The sequence below is a fragment of the Thermobia domestica genome, chromosome 1 (assembly GCF_964235325.1).
Source record: "Thermobia domestica chromosome 1, izTheDome1.hap1.1, whole genome shotgun sequence".
NCBI lineage: Eukaryota > Metazoa > Arthropoda > Insecta > Zygentoma > Lepismatidae > Thermobia > Thermobia domestica.
The window spans coordinates 5,955,415-5,977,172 of NC_137454.1; the positions used below are offsets into that span (position 1 = coordinate 5,955,415).

The 21,758-nt window shown below is 36.7% G+C and overlaps 1 long non-coding RNA gene across 3 annotated transcripts in view; it reads left to right on the forward strand.

Moving 5' to 3' along the window:
* The window catches only part of LOC145683187 (uncharacterized), a 132,604-nt gene that overhangs the window by 101,715 nt on the left and 9,131 nt on the right, over positions 1-21,758 (forward strand). The window contains exon 4 of one of the 3 annotated variants that reach the window (XR_014130973.1): positions 7,096-7,234. The exons of the other annotated variants lie outside the window; for them this stretch is intronic. This is a non-coding gene — a long non-coding RNA (uncharacterized LOC145683187). Of the gene's footprint in view, positions 1-7,095; positions 7,235-21,758 lie in introns of those variants that run through there. 3 annotated transcript variants of the gene reach the window in all.

Here is a 21,758-nt window from a genome sequence, read left to right on the forward strand (position 1 = left end):
AAATTGAAAAATGTTTGCAAACAGTTTGAAGTAATATCTTTCATAATACGCGGTAACAAAGTATGCATTTCGCAACATAAGAGCAACAACTAAGGAGCAGATAAAGGGTTATGCATTTTAGCAGCGTCTTACAACTTACAAATTGCCTTCTGTTGGGCACACAAAGTCGATAACATGATAAAACGTATTTTCCAATCTTATTCGACTGTAGTACCATTCAAATGTCACTTTCCTGTGTGTAGACCTTCAGATTGATCAATGACATTTGCCCCGAAAGGCTTATCCACTGAACTAAGGTGAACGGGACTCTGAACCCACTCGGCCTCTGCTTATGTATGTTGCATTCAATATCTCATCGCCAGCCTTTTTTATAGTTTTTAACATATATTAAAAGCTATTCTCTTAAGAATGGGTAAACTTCAGGTAATAGTTTATTATTTTCGGCGATAAATGTAGCCAACAAAATACATAATCGGCTAGAGACGATGTACGAAAACATTTGTTTGCTTCAAAATAAAAGCCACCTTATTCATAGCTTTGAGCGCACATTCCCTTAACATTTCGTGGCCTATTTTTTCGTAAATATATTCAAGTATTTCCTGGAGTTTGGCTAACATTTTCGCAAAATCAGCATCTCAATTGGGTGACAAGTAAAAAGTAACCTTATCAAACGATAATGTTCAGAAATATTTTTTCCGCAATGCATAAACATTGGTTGACAGTTTCCGGAGTACCGTTCATGTTAGTTCCGCAGCCTGTTCCTTTGGTGTTGCGCAGTATTTTTGAAGTAGCAAATCCACACGATTTATTACAAATGAAAGGCCAGTGATGTGAACTGACATTCGAATCTACTGTCAGTGGCAGTTTGTGGTTATATTCCGTCCAACTTTAATTTAACAATTAACTGATGTTCGTTTTCCACACATACTAGTAAATTGGAGTGCGTAAAGTGCATAATGTTTGCTGTGCAGCTGATCTTCGCAAAATATTACATTGGTGATAGTATTTTTTGAGTAAATATTGGTTTCACTCCTATTTCCAGAAGGCAAGGACATCACAATATTTATTATCATGACTACTTATGAGTAACACGATATTCTTCATTGAATTTTGAATGCTTGGCGAAACGTTTCAAAAGAAAATGCCATTGTTCAGTTTGAAGTTGACCACACAGGAAATTGATACGATGCATTCGAATGTGGATATCAAATACATTTTATTAGCTCCTGGACCCGATTTGCCAAACATGAGTCAATTTCCAAGAAATAAGATGCCATTACCCCTCATCCCCGAGCCAATAAGTTCCCTTGTCTCTAAAACGGCATACCGTTTTTTTTAACCTAATCTCTGTGAAGGACACCCAAGAAAACACCCTAAAACAAACATGAAACGTCTGTCTATAGCAATTGCTACTTTCTATTTTCTGCAAAATCAGATCAAGTTTGAACTTTTAACATACGCAATTCAAACGATTGCAAGGAAGGATTTCTATTTTTGCGTAATTGTTTCATATGTAAACCGGAGTCGATTGACCATGATATTAATATGAAGTCAATAAAAACTCTTTACCATCCCTAGTTAGTAATGCTAATTACTAGTAGTTCAAACTCTCTCTAATCGTTGTTGCTAACTGTTACTCCTACAGTCTGATGAAAAGTGCTGCTATAGTGCAGGCAATTTATAGACAAGCGGAATTATTGATGGTAAAATTTGTAAAAATATAATGAAAAGTATCTTATTTAAATTCTTGTTTGTACTTAGCTGTTTGTATAGGAGTTTTCTGTCAGCTTGCATTCTATTTAAAATATTGTTTCATGTAACATCGTATTATAATAATACATTAATAATATTTTAATTTAGTTATTACTTTTTTGTCAAATATCTAAACCTCGGGGAATGGAATATTATAGCTTAACAGTCTGCGTTGTATTGGCATTATTCGTATTGATTTTTGTTTGTTAATGGTACCGGTGTATTTCAAATTTCTTTGCATTGTATTACAAACATTTGTCGATTAGATATAGTAGTATAAGTAATAATTCGAAAGAAAAGAATATCTTGAAGATGAAGTTGACTCTTCAGTATTAATGTTTAACGCAGATCCGTTTGCAATCTTTTCCAAATACTTTGAATATTTATTTTAAAATGCATGCAATACACATTCTCAAAATAGTAGAATTCATTTAAAAGTAAATATTTAGAAAATTACACCAAAGATGATTTATAAGTTAGTTTTAAATTTACATTTTGATTATCACGTCTTTTTATGTTATTGCTTGTAGATTATGTTCTTTATCCTCAGGGGTATTAGTTCAAAATGTATTATCGATAAAGAATAAGTTGGTATAACAGAAAAATGAAATATTTGGATAATGCCATAAATACTCATTGGTCTAAAACATTTTGAATTCTGAAAACATTACAAGTGACATTCCAATCTAAAGTGCTGCTCTCCAAGTGAACTACGTTATCTACTTTCTTCTGTGCTTATTACATTGAGTACAATATATTTATTATAATGAAAAATTGTCACTTCTTTCCCAATGTTTTTCATTAATTCTTATCAGTGGTACTAATGATCTTAAATTGCTATATAACATTCATCTTGTATTTTCTGCGTGAATTGCGTTTTACTTAAGGTTTGCAAGAAATATTTCTAGTGTTCACTGAACTACTAATTTATATCTAAATACTAAAATTGAAATTCTTCGGCGGTTATGCAAAGTGAACTTGTATTTTAGTAGTGAACAGAAGTCAGACAATTTGTAGGAAGTATCTAAACCACATGTGGAAACGACAATATCTCTCTGTGTTGAGTCGAACTCTTTAGTATGGCTCTGGTCGCGCTTCAAAACGACCCTGCATAAGGCCCTCAATGTTTATGTTTGACCTACATAATACTGACAGTAATGTTTTTCATAGATGGGCGTATCCAAATTACTGGAAATCTATTAAAATATTGTCTCCCAAATGGTTCGTATGTTCTAGTAAAATGTATATTCTGAACGGTACTATGTTACTTTATTAACACTTTATTATATTTAGAGAGTACGCGTAAATGTATATTTATTTACAATGTGTTCTATCAATTAAATATGTGTGAAAAAATTATATAGTAAATTATATAGTGACAGTTTAAATTTATATGTAAGTGGATTTGCTCAACTTGACTCTATTACTGATATAAACACATTCACTTTATAAATGTTATAAACCAATTAGATTGGGTAAATGCTAGAAGATACATGCATCACCAATTTATCAACATTTGCGCATACATCTTTATGTTCACAAAATTTGCAAGATACTTACTTATCTTTATATTATACCACGTAACATTGGCATACACGACCTATCATTCGACCTATTTCTTGAAATTCCATACATTAATTCACATGTAAAAGAAGTCCGAGTACCTCTTCAGAAATTCGAGTTAGAGAGAGGCGACAGACCCACATATATTACTAATGATGGTTATGGGTTTAATTATAGTACTTCATCGCTGTTTCTACATAATTCTAAATTACTTTACAACATGGTTCCTTTTCATCATTTGTAAATTAGTACTTTGCTAATTTTGGCTGTGCTTTAGCATTGGGGCCCAGCTCTTGCACCTACTTTCTTGTGATATTCTATTCCGGTGTGGTTGGTTTATGTTTTCATACGTTAAATTTCGTTACAAGCATTAAATTCAGACAACACTGGAGAGCGCGCATCAGCGAGTGTAGACTGGTGAAAGCCCCGCATGGCACGTTGTTTTCTGTCTTCGTTACCAACAATTCACTTTCTTTTCTCACATAAACCACTTCCACTTACATTTACGATTTGTACAAATCCGCTACTGCCCTAAATAATTGTGTTCGATACTTTTTTGGGTACCTGAACACCACTATCAACTCATTTCTTCCGTAAATCACGCTACTTTTTGCTAGTTTTGCCCCCCCCCAATATAAGTATTATCATTACAATTGCCTTGCTTCTTAGTGCAAATAGAAATGGAACTTAAAGAATCATTAAAATCCAAATTCTTTACAACCCAGAAGTAAATCATAATATATTAAAATATAGTAATTTGTCATTTGGTTCTTATAATTTGGAAGATAAAGTAAACAGATGGAAATAAATTCCTTCCCGGGAATTTATAGGCCAGGGAAAAAAACCGGGAATATTCCCATTTTTTAAATTCCTTCCCACCGGGAATATTCCCACTGCCCGTTACTAGTTATGTCTACACACTAATGCTACACTAAGCCTTATACAACTCAATTAAAACCTGATGTTCCATCAGTATTACATGCCAAGAAGACTATGATTGTTTTTTTTTATGATATCGAAGTCACACAGGATACTTTCTTTGATGAAGTATACGTAATACTTGCGTATTTACGTCAACCAAGACACAAACATCAAGCTTATTGTATCTTTGGCACATAACTCTACGGGATATGACGGTCATTTTATTATTCAATCCTTAGTGGAAGAACATGAGTAGAAACCTACTTTGATCTTGAATGGAGCAAAAATTTTAAGCATAAAAATGAATCACTTATCGTTTATTTAGTCCTTAAATTTCATGCCAGTGGCATTAAGTAAATTATCCAAGGCATTTCATTTACCAGCGACCAAAGGATATTTTCCACACTTTTTAATACTGCTGCAAATCAAACGTATGTGGGAAAATTACCGGACATCCATTATTATGGTACAGATGAAATGAAAGTGGATGAACGAGAAAAATTCATGACATGGTAGAACGAACACCACAATGATAGGTATATTTTCCAAGATGAATTGGTGAAATATTGTGTCCAGGATGTTAACGTACTTCGAATGGCTTGTATATCTTTCATGACCACTTTTGGAGAAGAAACTCACGTCAATCCTTTCCTGGAGGCTATCAATTTGGCGAGTGCGTGCAATTTAGTATTTCGACGAAATTTCTTAAAACCCAATACTATTAGTATTCTTCCTGCACATGGATACAGTCACTGAGAAAATTAGCCACGGATTGCTTTGGAGTGGCTTGCCTACATGGAGGAAAAAGAGGGACATACAATTCTACATGCAGCAAGATCAAAAGGAGTTTTTGTTGCTGGTTTTCATCTGGACGGTTACTATAAACAACCCGACCCTGAAGAGGAACACGCGTATGAATCTCAAGGTTGTAGAATCCATGCATGCCCTCTCTGTGTCCCTACAGGCCGTGATCAGCCCATTTATGAGAACTCCGAATATACTATGAACTATCGCTACGAGAGAACACATCGTAAAATAATATTATTATGATCAATGGGATGTGGGAATGTGACTTTCGTCAAGTGTTAAAATCCAATCCAGCATTGATTTCGTCTTTAAGCACACATCGTTACACTGATAAGACATCATTAAATCCAGGATACAGCTTCAATGGTGGCCGTGTTAATGCCATTAAATTGTATCACGTCGAAAATGAAAATGAAGGCGAAGAAATTGAATTTTTGGCTATTGTTTCATTGTATCCATATATCAATAAATGTGGACGGTATGCAATAGGGAACCTACTAATTTACCTACAGGGGGATCAAAATATGCCTGATATTCAAGATGTCAACGGTTTATTCAAGTTAAAGACTTTGCCTAGCAGAAATGTCTTTCAACTAGTACTGCCATTTCGCTCAAATAAGAAGTTCTTGTTTCCACTTTGTGCTTCTTGTGCCGCAGCATTAAATCAAGGTTCTGAATGTACACATTCCGACAGTGAACGAAGTCTAATAGGAAAGTGGGGGTCCTATGAAATTCAAAAAGCCATTGAACATGGGCATCAAACAATTGAAATTTTCGAAATTTGGGATTACGACAACACCATATATGGTCCTGCGGATTATTCAGCGAATTCATTAACACATTTTTGAAATCTAAGCTGCAAGCTTCTGTATGGCCGGCCAATTGCGTCACCGAAGAAGAAAAACAGCAGTACATTCAAATGGTACAACAACGTGAAGGCATAACTTTAGATGCAGCAAATATAATGACAAATTCAGCATGGCGAAGTCTTCCAAAGCTCTGTTTGAATGCTATCTGGGGACGACTCGCTACAAGAGACAATTTCAGCCAAACGACCACCATTAACGACCCCAAAGAACTGTATCAGAAATTAAGTGCTCCAGATATACAAGTCAAAGAAATTTTGCCTGTCAATGATTAGCTGTTATACATTTATTGGCAGTATGGAGATGATGTTCCAGTACAAAATCACAACGCTAATGTTGTCCTTGGAGCATTTACGACGTGTTAAGCACGTCTGGAACTCTACAAATATTTAGAACTGCTGCAAGAAAGAGTACTATATTTCGATACAGATTCCGTGATATTCACAGAGCTCACAATAGAACCAGAAATATTTCTTGGTTCAATGTCAAATGAACTGGAATCAACTGAACCAAAAGCATAGAATAAAAAATTCGTGGGTGGTGGTCCAAAAGAGTACGCTTTAGAAATCTACGACCCCGACACGAAATCAACCAGTTACGTATGCAAAATTCTTGGATTCATACTGAATTATAAAGGAAGCCAAAAGTTATATTTCAATAGTCTGGAGCAAATGATCGTCCGTCAATCCAGTGAAAATATCTTCATTAGCCATCACACAAAATTTACAGATCCCACGATCATAATCTTGTCACAAACCTGAAGAAAAGAAGTACAGTTACAACTATAAAAACACCGATTGACACCAGACACATACGAGACATTGCCCTATGGGTACAAAAAATACAAAACAGAATAACAGCCATATTTTCACTAACCCCACCAACATCACCACCCAAAGAGGGCAAAGAGTCAACCGTAATACGAGACATGCTTCATCGATGGACGAGTTCCTTCTGATGATACAGCGGAGCCAAACTCAGGTGCAAAAGATGACATCACCTTGCAGAAACAAGTGGAAAAAAAGGAATTCCTTTACGTCACATTGGCTTTTCTTTTTCTCGCCTACTCTCTCTTGATCAGTTAATTTATGTTCTTGTTAAATGTTAATAACCTGCTTTTCTTGTTTTACAGGAAACAAAATAAATATTATTACGTATATACATATTATTTATTTTCTCTTTACAGAATTTGTACCCGCCACGGACACGTCTTTCCTTGAAGAAAAATTAATGCACACAAACATGGAGAAAAAGAATTCTATCTCACATCCTATCTCTGTATTCTATCTCACATGCTAAAAATAAATGTATATACACATGAAGAAAAATTGGGATTTCTGTATTTATTTCAGATCCTAAAATGAAATTCTTTTTCTGTACCGCGATTTCAATATGTTTTTCTGAATCAGTTTACCGGTAAACTAAAATTTCTGGGATGAATGTTTTACTAAAAAACTAATTTTTCATTACTAAAATTTTTGTTTCAGAAGTTTTTCGTGTACGAAATAAAAAGTTTTGTGTACAAAATAAAATTCTGTTTCAAAAAATATTGTGTATGAAAAAATTTTTTGTGTACCAAAAAAATTGTTTTTCAGAAAATTTTGTGTAGAAAACAAAATTCTGTTTCAGAACTTTTTTGTGTTCGAAACAAAATTCTGTTTCAGAAAACGTTTGTGTAAAAACAAAAAGAAAAAACTGTTTCAGAAAAACTTGTGTACAAACCAAAATTCTGTTTCAGAATTTTTTGGTGTGTACAAAACAAAAATTAGTTCTCTTCACGAAACTGCCCCGACTAAACGAATCGATTCATTCTGATTGTGTTGGGAACACTGGAAAATCATGCAACTATTATTACAGTATCGCTAAAGCACTGAGATACAGCGAACACAACTAGATTCGAACCAATAATCATAAACGTCTGATTCATCTCTAAATACAGATAAATAAACAATAAGGTTATGTTTATACGTTTTAATGCCAATGCTTAGCACTGAGTCAGCAAGGATTCCTTCAAGGTCTAAGTCGTACACGAAGTAAAGAAAGATGCTAACACAGACCTCCTTTTGTATATGAAACATAAACCTAGTGTAAAAACTGCTCGCATCGAAATGTGTAATGTAACATTATCTGTTTAAATCTACTCGCGTTCTTTTCATACATAAAACTACTCGCACCGAAAACTTAATCTTCTCCATGGAGTACTGTTTGCTCAGCGCTTGCCTCTAATGTGTGAGGTTTCTGCTTCAATCCTCAGCCAAGCAAGTTTATGAGGTTTTCTCATTTCACCATTTCTTACCATCATCGTTTAACTTAATCTCGAGGGAACGTTGAACTCAATACTTCCTAACACTAGCACCAAGAATCAAACTCTGGACGATTAAATGTCTGTGACATAGTAATCAATCATTATTCAAAGAGAACGATATAAATCACGAGGTCTTACATTAACTTAAACTTCGTAAGGGTGAACGATACACTTGCAAGGTATCTATGTTCATCCCTGAGGCGGAACGAAGTGGATCGCGAAGTACTTATCAAATTTAAGGGAATTATCCTACGTACACCTCCAAATAATCATATAACGTAATAAGGTCCCAAGATCAATCATTGATACTCATCAAAGGGAACAAGATTACTCCCAAATTTAAGAAGTGAACCATTGTACTCAATTATATAACGAAACAATCTCGTGAAAGATAATAGGGTAAGTTAAAAAATCTTCCCAAATTGATATTTTTATACTCATCAAAGGGAACGAGGCCCTATACGCCCCCGAACTCATAATGTGAATCAAGGTGATTTTATGGGTCCTGAGTGATTCTATGCATTCCCTGGCACCTGAGTAAGCGTAAGCAAAGTTTCAATACGTAATGCAATCCCGGGCCAAACAACCTCTGACTCATTCGCACTAACGCTATGGGGCATGGGTCACTACATGAATCATATTAAGGTCCTGTGTTATAATACCGAATGCTTAAATTGGTAAATTTCCAAAATTGAACAGGTGAGTCAATGTACCCCTCCCCAAAATTTTAAAGAGGTGCACACATGTGCCTATGTCTTATGATAGGAAATGGACCCCTATACATGACAATATAAGGTAAGAGACCTAGTAGTATTAACCCCACCTGAGGATAACTTTTGGCCCCTGGGTCCCTGCCTCAGGACCCATGGTCCCTGGCCCGGGTCAATGACCTAGGGCACTTAGGACCACCACCTCAATATTTCTGCAGGGGTACATAGGACCATCACCCCTTAAATTTTGGAAATTGCAAAATCTAAAAATTTGGTATGGTAGCCTAGGACCATAGTATGTACCTCTCTCAGTATTGGGGGTCTATGTCGTTCCCTTTTATAGGTTTTTTACCTATTTTATCCCCTTTGATGAGGTATTAGTACACTACATGTTTATATGGGCGTATACAGGGGTTCATTACCTTTCATAAGACATGGGTATATTGGTGCACCCCTTTAAAAATTTTGGAGGGGTACCTTGGCCCACCCCTTAAATTTTGGAAATTGACAAATTTAAACATTGGGTATTATAGTACTGGACCCTAATATGTATTATGATAAATTTGGGTGGTCCACCTCGTTCCCTTTTAGGGGTACCAAATTGCCAAAAATATAAACGTAAGAAATACGTTGTACCACGTGTTTGGTTTTCGACCTAATTTATCTCCTGGGATGAGGTCCTGTTACCTTATATAGTTATATGGTCATGTATAGGGGTCCAATACCTATCATAAGACATAGGTACATTTGTGCACCCCTTTAAATTTTTGGGAATGGTACCGTGCCCACCCCTTAAATTTTTGGAAATATTCCAATTTAAGCATTCGCTATCATAGCACATGACTTCAACATGTATCATGATAAATTTGGGTGGTCCACCTTGTTCCCTTTCATGGGTAAAAAATTGCCAAAATATAAACATAAGCAATATGTTGTACCACGTGTTTGGTTTTTTGGCCCAGTTAATCCCATTTGATGTGGTCTTATTAACGTATATGGTTATATGGTCATGTTTATTGGTTCATTTCCTATCATAAGACATGGGTACGCCATTACCTATCATAAGACATAGGTACATTTGTGCACCCCTTTAAATTTTTGGGAATGGTACCTTGCCCACCCCTTAAATTTTTGGAAATTTTTCAATTTAAGCATTCGGTATCATAGTACATGACTTCAACATGTATCATGATAAATTTGGGTGGTCCACCTTGTTTCCTTTCATGGGTAAAATAATGCCAAATATAAACGTAAGCAATACGTTGTATCACGTGTTTGGTTTTTGACCTAATTTATTCCATTGGATGAGGTTCTATTTCCTTATATGGTAATATGGTCATGTATAGGTGTCCATTCCCTATTATAAGACATAGGCACATTTGTGCACCACTTGAAAATTTTGGGAATGGTACCTTGGCCCGCCCCTTAACTTTAGAAATTGCCAAATTTAAACACTTGGTATCATAGTACTGGACCCTAATATATATATTACTATAAATTTGGGTGGTCCATCTCGTTCCCTTTTAGGGGCCATTTTGTTCCGCTTTAGGGGTGAACATGGATACCTTGCAATCGTCCCGAGTTCGATTCTTGGTGTTAGTTTAGGAAATGTTGAATTTAACGTCCCCGCGAAAACGATGGTGATGAGAAATGATAGGACGAAACATGAACTTACTTGACTGAGGATTGAAGCAGAGAAATCTCTCACATTAGAGACAAGCGCTAAGCAACCGTGCCCCATTGAGAAATTTTAATTTGTTGATTACTATGTAATGGTCCCGAGTTCGATTCTTGGTGCTAGTTTAGGAAATGTTGAATTTAACGTCCCCGCGAAAACGATGGTGATGAGAAATGGGGGAAAATATGAACTTTCTTGACTGGGGATTGAAGCAGGGACCTCACACACATTAGAGACAAGCGTTGAGCGACCGTTCACGTGTGTTGATTACTATGCAATGGTCCCAAGTTTGGTTTTTGGTGCTAACGTTAGAAAATTTTAACGTCCCGTTCAAACGATGATGAGAAATGATGAAATGAGTAAACATCATAAACTTACTTGCTTGCGGATTGAAGCAGAGACCTCACACATCAGAAATAAGCGCTGAGTCACCGTACTCCATAGAGCAGTTCAGTTTTTTGATTACTATTTAATGGTCCCGAGTTCGATTCTTTGTGTTAGTTTCAGGAAATGTTGAGTTTAACGTCCCCTTGAAACGATGATGAGAATGATAGGAGGAAACATGAACTTACTTCGTTGTGGATTGAAGCAGGAATCTCACACATTAGAGACAAGCGCTGAACCACCGTACTCCATTCAGTGCGAACAGTTTCGCGTATGAAAAGAAGACGAGAAGATTTAAACAGATTATGTTACATTACACATTTCAGTGCGAGCATTTTACACTAGGTTTGTGTTTCATAGAGGAAGATAGAAGATCTGTGTTGCCATCTTTTTTCTTCGTGTGCGTCTTTGACCTTGAAGAAAACCTTGCTGACTCAGTGCTAAGCATTGGCATTAAAACGTATACACATAATCTTATTGTTTACTTGGCTGTATTTAGAGATGAATCAGACGTTTAAGGTTGTTGGTTCGAATCTAGTTGTGTTCGCTGTAACTCAGTGCCTGAGCGATACTTACCGAGATTTTCCGGTATTGCCAACACAATAAGAATGAATCGATTCATTTAGTCGGAGCAGTTTCGTGACGAAAACTGATTTTTGTTTTGTACACAAATTTTTTTCTGAAACAGAATTTTGTTTGTACATTAAATTTTTTCTGAAACAGTTTTTGTTTTGTACACAAAAAATTTCTGAAAGAGAATTTTGTTTCGTAGACAAAAAAATTTCTGAAAACAATTTTGTTTCGTACACAAATAATTTTCTGAAACCAATTTTGTTTCGTACACATAAAAATTTCTGAAACAGAATTTGATTTTGTACACCAAAAAAAGTTCTGAAACAAAAATTTAGTTTGATTTTTTCCCGCAAAACACTGATTTATTTTACCGGTAAACTGATTCAGAAAATTTAAATTGAATTCGCAGTACAGGAAAAGAATTTGATTTAGGATGTGAAATAAAACGCAGAATTATGTTTCTGTACATTTATTTTTAGCATGTGAAATAGAATACAGAATTTCTTTTTCTTCAAAGGAAGACTTGTCCGTGACGGGTACAAATTCTGTAAAGAGAAAATAAAACATATGAATATGCATGGTAATATTTATTTTGTTTCCTGTGAAGGAAGAAACACATATTATTAACATCGAATTAACTGATCAAGGGAGAGTGAGATGAGAAAAAGAAAAGCATATGTGACGTACCTGAATTCCTTTTTTTCTCCACGGGTTTCTGCAAGGCGATGTCACCTGAATTTGTCTCCGCTCGTGCATCGTTGAAGCATGTCCCGTGCCCGTCTTGATTCCTTCGCCAGTCTTTGGGAAGTGATGTTGGTGTGATTAGGGAAAAATATGGCTGTTATTCTGTTTGGGTTTTTTTATACCCATAGGGCAATGTTTCGTATGTGTCTGGTATTCATCGGCGTTTTTTATAGTTAAAACTGTACTTCTTTTCTTCAGGTTTTGTGACAAGATGATGATCGTGGGTTCTGTAAATTTTGTGCGGCGTGCTAATGGAGATTTTTTCACTCGATTGATTTACGGTCATTTCCTCCAGACTATTGAAATTTAACTTTTGACTTGCTGTATAATTGAGTGTGAATCCACGAATTTTGCATACGTAACTGGTTGATTTCGTGTCGGGGTCGTATATTTCTAAAGCGTACTGTTTTGGGCCACCAGACACGATTTTTTTAATGTATGCTTTTGGCCCAGTTGATTCCAGTTCATTTGACATTGAACCAAGAAATACTTCTGGTTCTATTGTGTTGCTGCGTGAATATCACGGAATCTGTATCGAAATAGAGTACTCTTTCTTGCAGCAATTCTAAATATTTGTAAAGTTCCAGACAAGCTTGACACGTTGTAAATGCTCCAAGGACAACATTAGCATTGTCAGTTTGTACTGGAACATCATATTCATACTGCAAATAAAGGTGTAACAACGAATGGATAACAGGTAAAATTTGGTTGACTTTTATATCTGGAGCTGTTAATTTCTGATACAGTTCTTTGGGGTCGTTAATAATGGTCGTTTGGCTGAAATTGTCTCTTATAGCTAGTCGTTCCCAGAAGGCATTCAAACAGAGTTTTGCAAGACTACGCCGAATTTGTCATTATATTTGCTACATCCAAAGTTATGCCTTCACGTTGTTTAACCATTTGAATATACTGCTGCTTTTCTTCTTCGGTGACGCAATTGGCGGGCCATCCAGAAGCTTCTAGCTTCGATTTCAAAAATGTGTTAATGTATTCGCTGAATAATCCGCCAGTCTTGGTTTCAGGATCATATACGGTGATGTCGTAATCCCAAATTTCGTAAATTTCAATGATTTGCTACCAAAGTTCAATGGCTTTTTTAATTTCATATTACACCCACGTTCCTGTTAGACTTCGTTCACTGTCGGAATGTATACATTCAGAATCTTGATTTAATGCTGTTGCACAGGCAGCACAAAGTGGAAACAACAACTTCTTATTTGAGCGAAATGGCAGCACAGGATGAAACACATTTCTGCTAGGCAAAATCTTCAGCTTGACTAATCCGTTGACATCTTGAATGTCGGGAATTTCTGGATCTCCGTGTAGATATATTCGTGGGTGCCCTATTGGATACCGTCCACATGTATGCACATAAGGATACAGGGAAAGGATATCCAAGAATTTTATTTCTTCGCTTTCATTTTCATTTTCGACGTGATACAATTTAATGGCATTAACACGACCACCATAGAAACTGTCTCTTGGATTTAATGGTGTTTTATTAGTATAAGGATGTGTGCTTAAAGAAGAGGCAAATGCTGGATTGGATTTTAACACTTGACGAAATTCACATTCCCACATTTCATGTACTTTTATAACCCATGGATCGTAATAATTTCATTTTACGCTGTGTTCTCTCGTAGCAATAGTTCATCGTTTCTTCGTAGTTCTCAAATATGGGCTGGTCACGGCCTGTAGGGACACATTGAGGACAAGCAAGGATTCTACACCCTCCAAATTCATACACGTGTTCCTCTTTAGTGTCGGGATCTTTGTAGTAACCGTCCAGATGAAAACCAGCAACATAAACTTCTTTCCTTTTTGCTGCATGCAGAATTTGATGACCCTCTTTTTCTTCCATGTAGGCAAGCCACTGCAAAACAATCCGTGACTGATTGTTTCTGTGACGGTATCCTCGTGCAGGAAGAATACTAATAGTATTGATTTTTAAAAAAATTCGTCGAAATACTAAATTGCACGCACTCGCCAAAGTGATAGCCTCCAGGAAAGGATTGTCGTGGGTTTCTTTTTGAAAAGTGGTCATAAAAGATAAACAAATCATTCGAAGTACGTTGACGTCCAGGACAGAATAGTTTACCAATTCTTCTTGGAAAATAAACGTATCGTTCTGGTGTTCGTTATACCATGTCATAAATTTTTCTCGTTCATCCACTTTCATTTCATCTGCACCATAATAATGGATGTCCGGTAATTTTCCCACATACGTTTGATTTAGAGCAGTATTAAAAAAGTGTGGAAAATATCCTTTGGTCGCTGGTAAATGAAATGCCTTGGATAATTTACTTAAAGCCATTGGCATGAAATTTAAGGAGTCAATAAACGATAAGTGATTCACTTTCATGCTTAAAATTTTTGCTCCGTTCAAGATCAAGGTAGGTTTTAATTCATGTACTTCCACTAAGGATTTAAGAATAAAATGACCATCATATCCCTTAGAGTTTTGTGCCAAAGATACAATAAGTTTGATGTTGGGTCGTGGTTGACGTAAATACGCAAGAAAGGCATTGATCGGATCATCTTGAAAAATATGTTCCCGCTGTCCACAAACTTCACACGGATGATGTATATCTTCATCTTGAACACAGTTGTAACACACTTGTTGGGCCACCAGTAAATTGGATTTATGAATGAACGTGTCTTCATCGAAGAAATTATCCTGTGTGGCTTCGATATCATAGAAAACAATCATAGCCTTCTTGGCATGTAACACTGATGGAACTTAGGTTTTAATTGAGTCGTATCAGGCTTCATGTAGCATTGGTGGGTAGACGTAACGTGTTTATGACAGACATTACAAAATTAATCTGTACAATGAAATTCTCTTTCCCCTGTATGGACAAACGAATAAATGCGTAGACATTTGGAACACTTTTTTACCATCTTGCATATTTGCTGGCCCTTATGATATGGTACAGTTTGATGATTTGTATAGCATGTTTCACCATAAAATTCACGATTGCATTCTGGGCACTGTTTCTCCGTATTAGTGTTACTGCATGGTGGTTTCTGCAAACATTTCTCACACATGGCCGAACAGTTCTTAACGTGTGCAGTGCGATGATCATATTTTTTGTGGCATGCAGCACAATAATACACAGTAGAGAAAACAGGCGTTAATGATGTGATGATGTCATAATGAGAATTGATGCACATTAAATTGATTGGAATCTTGTCTTCGCCACCCGGCCCTTCATGCAGAATATCTTCTCCGGAAAATCTGGTGTATACGGTAAGTTTATAATTGGTCAAGTAACGTTGCAATTGTCGCAATTCTTCCACGGATCCCCCATGATCTAAATTCACTGAGGATCGAGTCAAAAGTTCATGTACGTCAGGGAGAACAACACACTTGTTCTGTTTGCGATATTGATCGTAAACGTTTTTGTAAACTTTTTCTAACTAAAAGTTTTTATAAACTTTTTATATTTCTTCAGTCCAATAGCAATCACAATTGCATAAGCTAAGCAATTTTTGTCGGTGTTTTTTACTCGTAGAATGCCGTTCTTGCGTTTTAGTAACTCGTCGTTTGACAAAAGACCTCGACGCACTAATCCAAATCCACGGGGCACATCCACATGATGAAAATGTGCAATGAACGGTTCGTTCATGAGAAAACTATTGTTACTTTAAAGGATGCGATCAAAGGAAGCCCATAAAGTCTTCAGTGTCAAATTGCTTGCATGCCGAAAAAATAAATAAAACGGTTTGTTCTTCTCATCGTGAGATAAAATCGATAATCCAACCATCGATGATTCGTCTACATTTTCCAATAAGTAATCCAACATCTGTTGAAAGTAGGCCTGAACCCACTCAACACTATCGGTGTCACTGGTCGGAGCATTAATTTGAATTTCCAGCATTCTTCCTTCAAAATTAAAACGCCGATAATGTCTATTGATTTCTCGCAAGACAGTAAAGCCAGAAGTAGCCATATTCAAATAGGAAAAGGTAAGATAAAACAAAAAAAGGAATAGGCAAAGAAAATAAATATCTAAAACGAGAGAGAGAAAAAAGCACGAATTAAAATTGAATTCCCAAATCAGAGATCGCTAACACGTTTAATGGTATCAAAATGACTACACGATCAATCCTAAAAGAATTATCATATCTCAAATAGTTTTACTGTTAAAATTTTTATTGTCGTCATACTGGAAATCAAACCCGGGACCAACATCAACATGTAATTGACCTAATATTGTGTAGTGATAAAAAGAATGAATGAATTTTTTTTTCTAACTGTGCTGAGAGAATCATTGTAGTAAGCATTTTTACCCTCACACTGAACTTTAAACGTATGACGAACATGAAACGAAACAGTAGCGTAGCGTGATATTCCGAAATGGGGATGCCAAAGTTAGTCATTTGTGCGATATAGTACAACTGCAATAGGGATGCATTCGAGACGAGTCGAGACACGATTTTTCTGACAAAATTCGAGTCGAGACACAGCTCTTCCAATAGAGAAATATACATTTTTCGAGTCGAGACATAGCTTCTACAGCACATTTTCGAGACGAGACAGCCTCTAAACTTGTCTCGTGCGCATCCCTAAACTGCAAGCAGCAATACATAGCTATTCCGAATGGAAATATAGGGTTATACAAAATTTAGGAGGAAGCCCCCCTAATTGTAGGTCTAGTGGGGCATAGGGAAGCGAATGCGTAGATAACATTAGAATTTAATAACCAATTGTCTCAGCTCCTTCTTGCCACTACCGTTGTGACGAGAAAACTAGGCCCCACTTTTGTATGAACATTGTTTCCAGTATCGTTCCCTCCATTTCTTTCTCGTGGGCGGCTTTTTTCTCCACATACCACACGTCAATCTCGTTCTTTCAATATATATAAAAGAAATTTGTATATATCCAAGAAATTTGTCATCTTGGGTCCGGAGCTCAGACGCCCGTTCGTGAATATGGGCCTGAGTGTATATATCATTTGAAGATGTAAATACAAAGCACTTAAACCAACTCTTGGGGTGTGTTTCTGTATCCAGATACTGAAGTCAAGGGCGCAAATCTGTCTTCAACGTTCGTGGGATGGGTAAGACTGTTCCCATAATCCTTTCCTTTTTTTAACGATGTTCAAAATATTTATGAAGTTGAAAAAATGCTGTGGAGGATTAGGGGAGCAGAGTTGTCTATAACATCGGCAGAAGGGCACATTTTAAGGCTTATTGTGGGGGGAGGGGAGAAGAGACTCATATTACAGTAGATGAATCAGATTTCTGAGGTAAACCTGTTGTACTCGTATATTATATACCAAATAATGTAGACGAAATAGTGGTACATATCATTATTACAACTCAGTGCCGTGAGCACATTTTGAAATTTGAATATATGCATAATAATAATTGACATGTTTCTACTTACGCATCCACAATGATCCACATTAAAATTTTAGGACATTTGTTTTATAACAATACAAATAATGATTTCCCCAAAACTATGAAAGAAAATCAATCAGGCCTATATTTGGCGCAACAATACTCTTGTCTGAGCAAAATTATGAGTACCACAATAGCATTATACGAATTGTTACAGGAATTAAACTAATAGTTGAAAATAGACTACTAATAATTAATGACAATGAAATATTAAAGAATACGATTCTTTTTTAAAATGAAACAAGTCAAAGGACATCAATTTCCTTTGTGGCAGTCGGATAGAAATCATCATCATCACAATCTCAAATCGGATTATTGGGGGGGGGGGTGGACAAGATTGTAGGGAACATGTTCCCCTTATGTTCCCGAGATTTGTGCCAGTGGCTGAAGGGCTCTGGCACAATCTTTGCGAGTGACGGGGAGTGGTGGCTCTCTTGTCCTACCAGATCGGTGACCGTAATTCTACAAAATGCTTTAAATTTATGCCTGTGTCTGTGAGCTCCTTTACGATGAAGATTACAATTACGATGCATTTAGTTACGATTAAGGCATAACTATTTTAATAATATTATTTACATAACCGGCATGCTTCAAAAATGCGTTGAACTAACCATTTCCCTTTTGTTCTATTTCCTTTATATTAGGGCTCGTACGTTCTGTTCAGAAACTATAGCTTAGTTCAAAATATATACAGTTGGAAATACTTGAATATGCCAGCGTATATCTAAAGCAAATGTTGGGTTGCAAGGGATGAGGAGGAGTGAGAAGGGAAGTATTGCGCATGCGCATTCAACAGAAAGCAGACGAAAACCCCGATGCTTTCAATAGGCCTGGAAGCCCGAGGAAAATAGCATACGAAAGGAGGAAAAACAGAAAATGTGCATCTGAGCGACGCGCATGCGTAGGTTCCTCTTGTCAAAGTAAGTCGAGAGAGCGCGCCAGAAGATTGCAGTGGAAATAATTGTGATAATTACAAGCAAACAATTTATATATAATGAAATACGTACTTTTTCTTGTTAACAGGGGATGCCGGGCATACCGGCATTCCCTTACGCTACGCCGCTGAAACGAAAACAAAATCTCATGCGCTTGCTTTTTTCGGGCTAAGACAAGAAAGACTCGAATTCGATTCTCGGCGGGAGATAAACTGTAGGTCCACGTCTCACTTTCGGGGAAGAAATTCGTGCGTAGTTTTTTGAAAAACTAAAATGTTGTATACGTGAATGGTAACTTTTAAAACTGAGCTAAGTGGCTAGCGTTACGCTCCTCTGGCCCGGGTTCAACACCCAGTATGCGCTCAGATTTAACATTAAGCTGTATTCCTAGCCCCCACTACTGACGGGACGCTAAACCAAAATCAACAAATGATATGATTTTCTCGTGCTTACTTCTAATGTGTGGGATGTGGCCCGGGTTCAACACCCTGTATGCGCTCAGATTCAACATTAAGCTGTATTCCTAGCCCCACTACTGAAGGGACGCTAAACCAAAATCAAAAAATTTCTCGTCCTTACTCCTAATGTGTGGGATTCCTGATTCAATCTCCGGTCAAGTAAGTGAGGGTTATTCTTCCATTTGCTAAATATTTCATGCTAAAATGAAACAGTGATAACAATATTATCCTCATGCGTAAAACATTTCAAAACACTCCATTGATATTAAGTAACGCGGTTGATACTTACCTCGAATTCAAGGAACGGCGTAAAGTCACGCTGTCGCAAGTGGTGCACCTACGTTCATTCAAGATCATCGTGGAAGTAGAACTTCAAAAATGAAATTAAGAATTTTATTTCGATCTGAAAAGTGTTCAACTATAAAGTGATAGCACTATGAGCCAATCACAAACGAGGAAAATGAATAACTGACATCACGGAGACCCAATAAAAACACAGCTTTCATCATGTATCATGAGCCGAAACGTGATGTAAGAAACAATCTGATTGGTTGTGACATTATTCACGATTTCTCCTTACACATCAATCGTTACGACATCTACTATCGCAATTTTGGTCATGACATCATACCGTTGACTCGTTAGTTTGTTACGACATTCAAATTACCACCCCTAAAATATGATTCATTTTTCTTAAAGTTGATTGAAAAAAGTAACACTCATCGATATGTTACGAAACTGTCTTTGACATAAATGTAAAGTTGAGATTTAAAAGTCCGTCAGCTGAGAAAAATGATGATGTAGTAAAAGCACATGCTGCAATTTCACAATAACAATACGTAACAACGAGTAGAAATGTGTAATGTAACATAATCTGATCATGTTCTTTTCATACGCAAAGCAGCTCACACCGAAGTTGGCATGGTGAGTCAGCGCTTATTTCTGTTGTGTGAGGGCTCTGCTTCAATTCGCAAACAAATAAGTTTATGATGTTTTCTCATTTCACCATTTCTCATCATCATCGTTTCGAAGGGGCGTTAAAATTTCCTAACACTAGCACCAAGAATCAAACTCGGGACCATTACATAGTAATCAACACCTGTTTCGTCCTATCATTTCTCACCGTCGTTTTCGCGGGGACGTTAAATTCAACATTTCCTCAAACTAGCACCAAGAATCGAACTCGGGACGATTGCAAGGTATCCATGTTCACTCATGAAGCGGAACAAAATGGCCCTTAAAAGGGAACAAGGTGGACCACCTAAATTTATAGTAATATATATGTATATTAGGTTGCAGTACTATAATACCAAATGTTTAAATTTGCAATTTCTAAAATTAAGTGGCGGGCCAAGGTACCATTCCCAAAATTTCAAGCGGTGCACAAATGTATCTATGTCTTATGATAGGAAATGAACCTATATACGTGACCATATAACCATATCAGGTAATAAGACCACATCAAAGGGGATAAATTGGGCCAAAACCCAAACACGAGGTACAACGTATTGCTTACGTTTATATTTTGGCTTTCTTTTACCCATGAAAGGAAACAAGGTGGGCCACCCAAATTTATCATGATACATGTTGAAGTCATGTACTATGATACCGAATGCTTAAATTGGAATATTTCCAAAAATTTAAGGGGTGGGCAAGGTACCATTCCCAAAAATTTAAAGGGGTGCACAAATGTACCTATGTCTTATGATAGGTAATAAACCCCTATACATGACCATATAACTATATAAGATAACAGGACCTCATCCCAGGAGATAAATTAGGTCGAAAACCAAACACGTGGTACAACGTATTTCTTACGTTTATATTTTTGGCAATTTGGCACCCCTAAAAGGGAAGGAGGTGGACCACCCAAATTTATCATAATACATATTAGGGTCCTGTGCTATAAAACACAATGTTTAAATTTGTCAATTTCCAAAATTTAAGGGGTTGGCTAAGGTACCCCTCCGAAATTTTTAAAGGGGTGAACCAATCTACCCATGTCTTATGAAAGGTAATGAACCCCTGTATACGCCCATATAACCATATAGGGTAATAATACCTCATCAAAGTTGATTGATTAGGTAAAAATCCACCGAAATTTTAATTTTTTGCATTTTTTTACCTATGAAAGGGAACGACATAGACCCCCAATACTGAGAGAGGTACATACTATGGTCCTAGGCTACCATACAAAATTTTTAGATTTGGCAATTTCCAAAATTTAAGGGGTGATGGTCCTATGTACCCCTGCCAAAATCTTGAGGTGGTGGTCCTAAGTACCCTAGGTCATTGACCCGGGCCAGGGCCATGGGTCCTTGGGGGTGGTCCTATGTACCCCTGCCAGAATTTAGGGAGTGGTCCTAAGTACCCCTAGGTCATTGACCCCCGGGCCAGGGACCATGGGTCCTGAGGCAGGGACCTAGGTGCCAAAAGTTATCCTCAGGTGGGACCAATACTACTGACCTCATCAAAAGGGATAAAATGGGACAAAAGTTAAACACGTGATACAACGTATTGGTTACCTTTATATTTTGGCAATTTTGCACCCTAAAGGGAACGAACTGGAACACCAAAATTTATAGTGATACATACTATTGTCCTATACTGTTATACCAAATGTTGAAATTGGACAATTTCTAAAATTTAAGTGGTG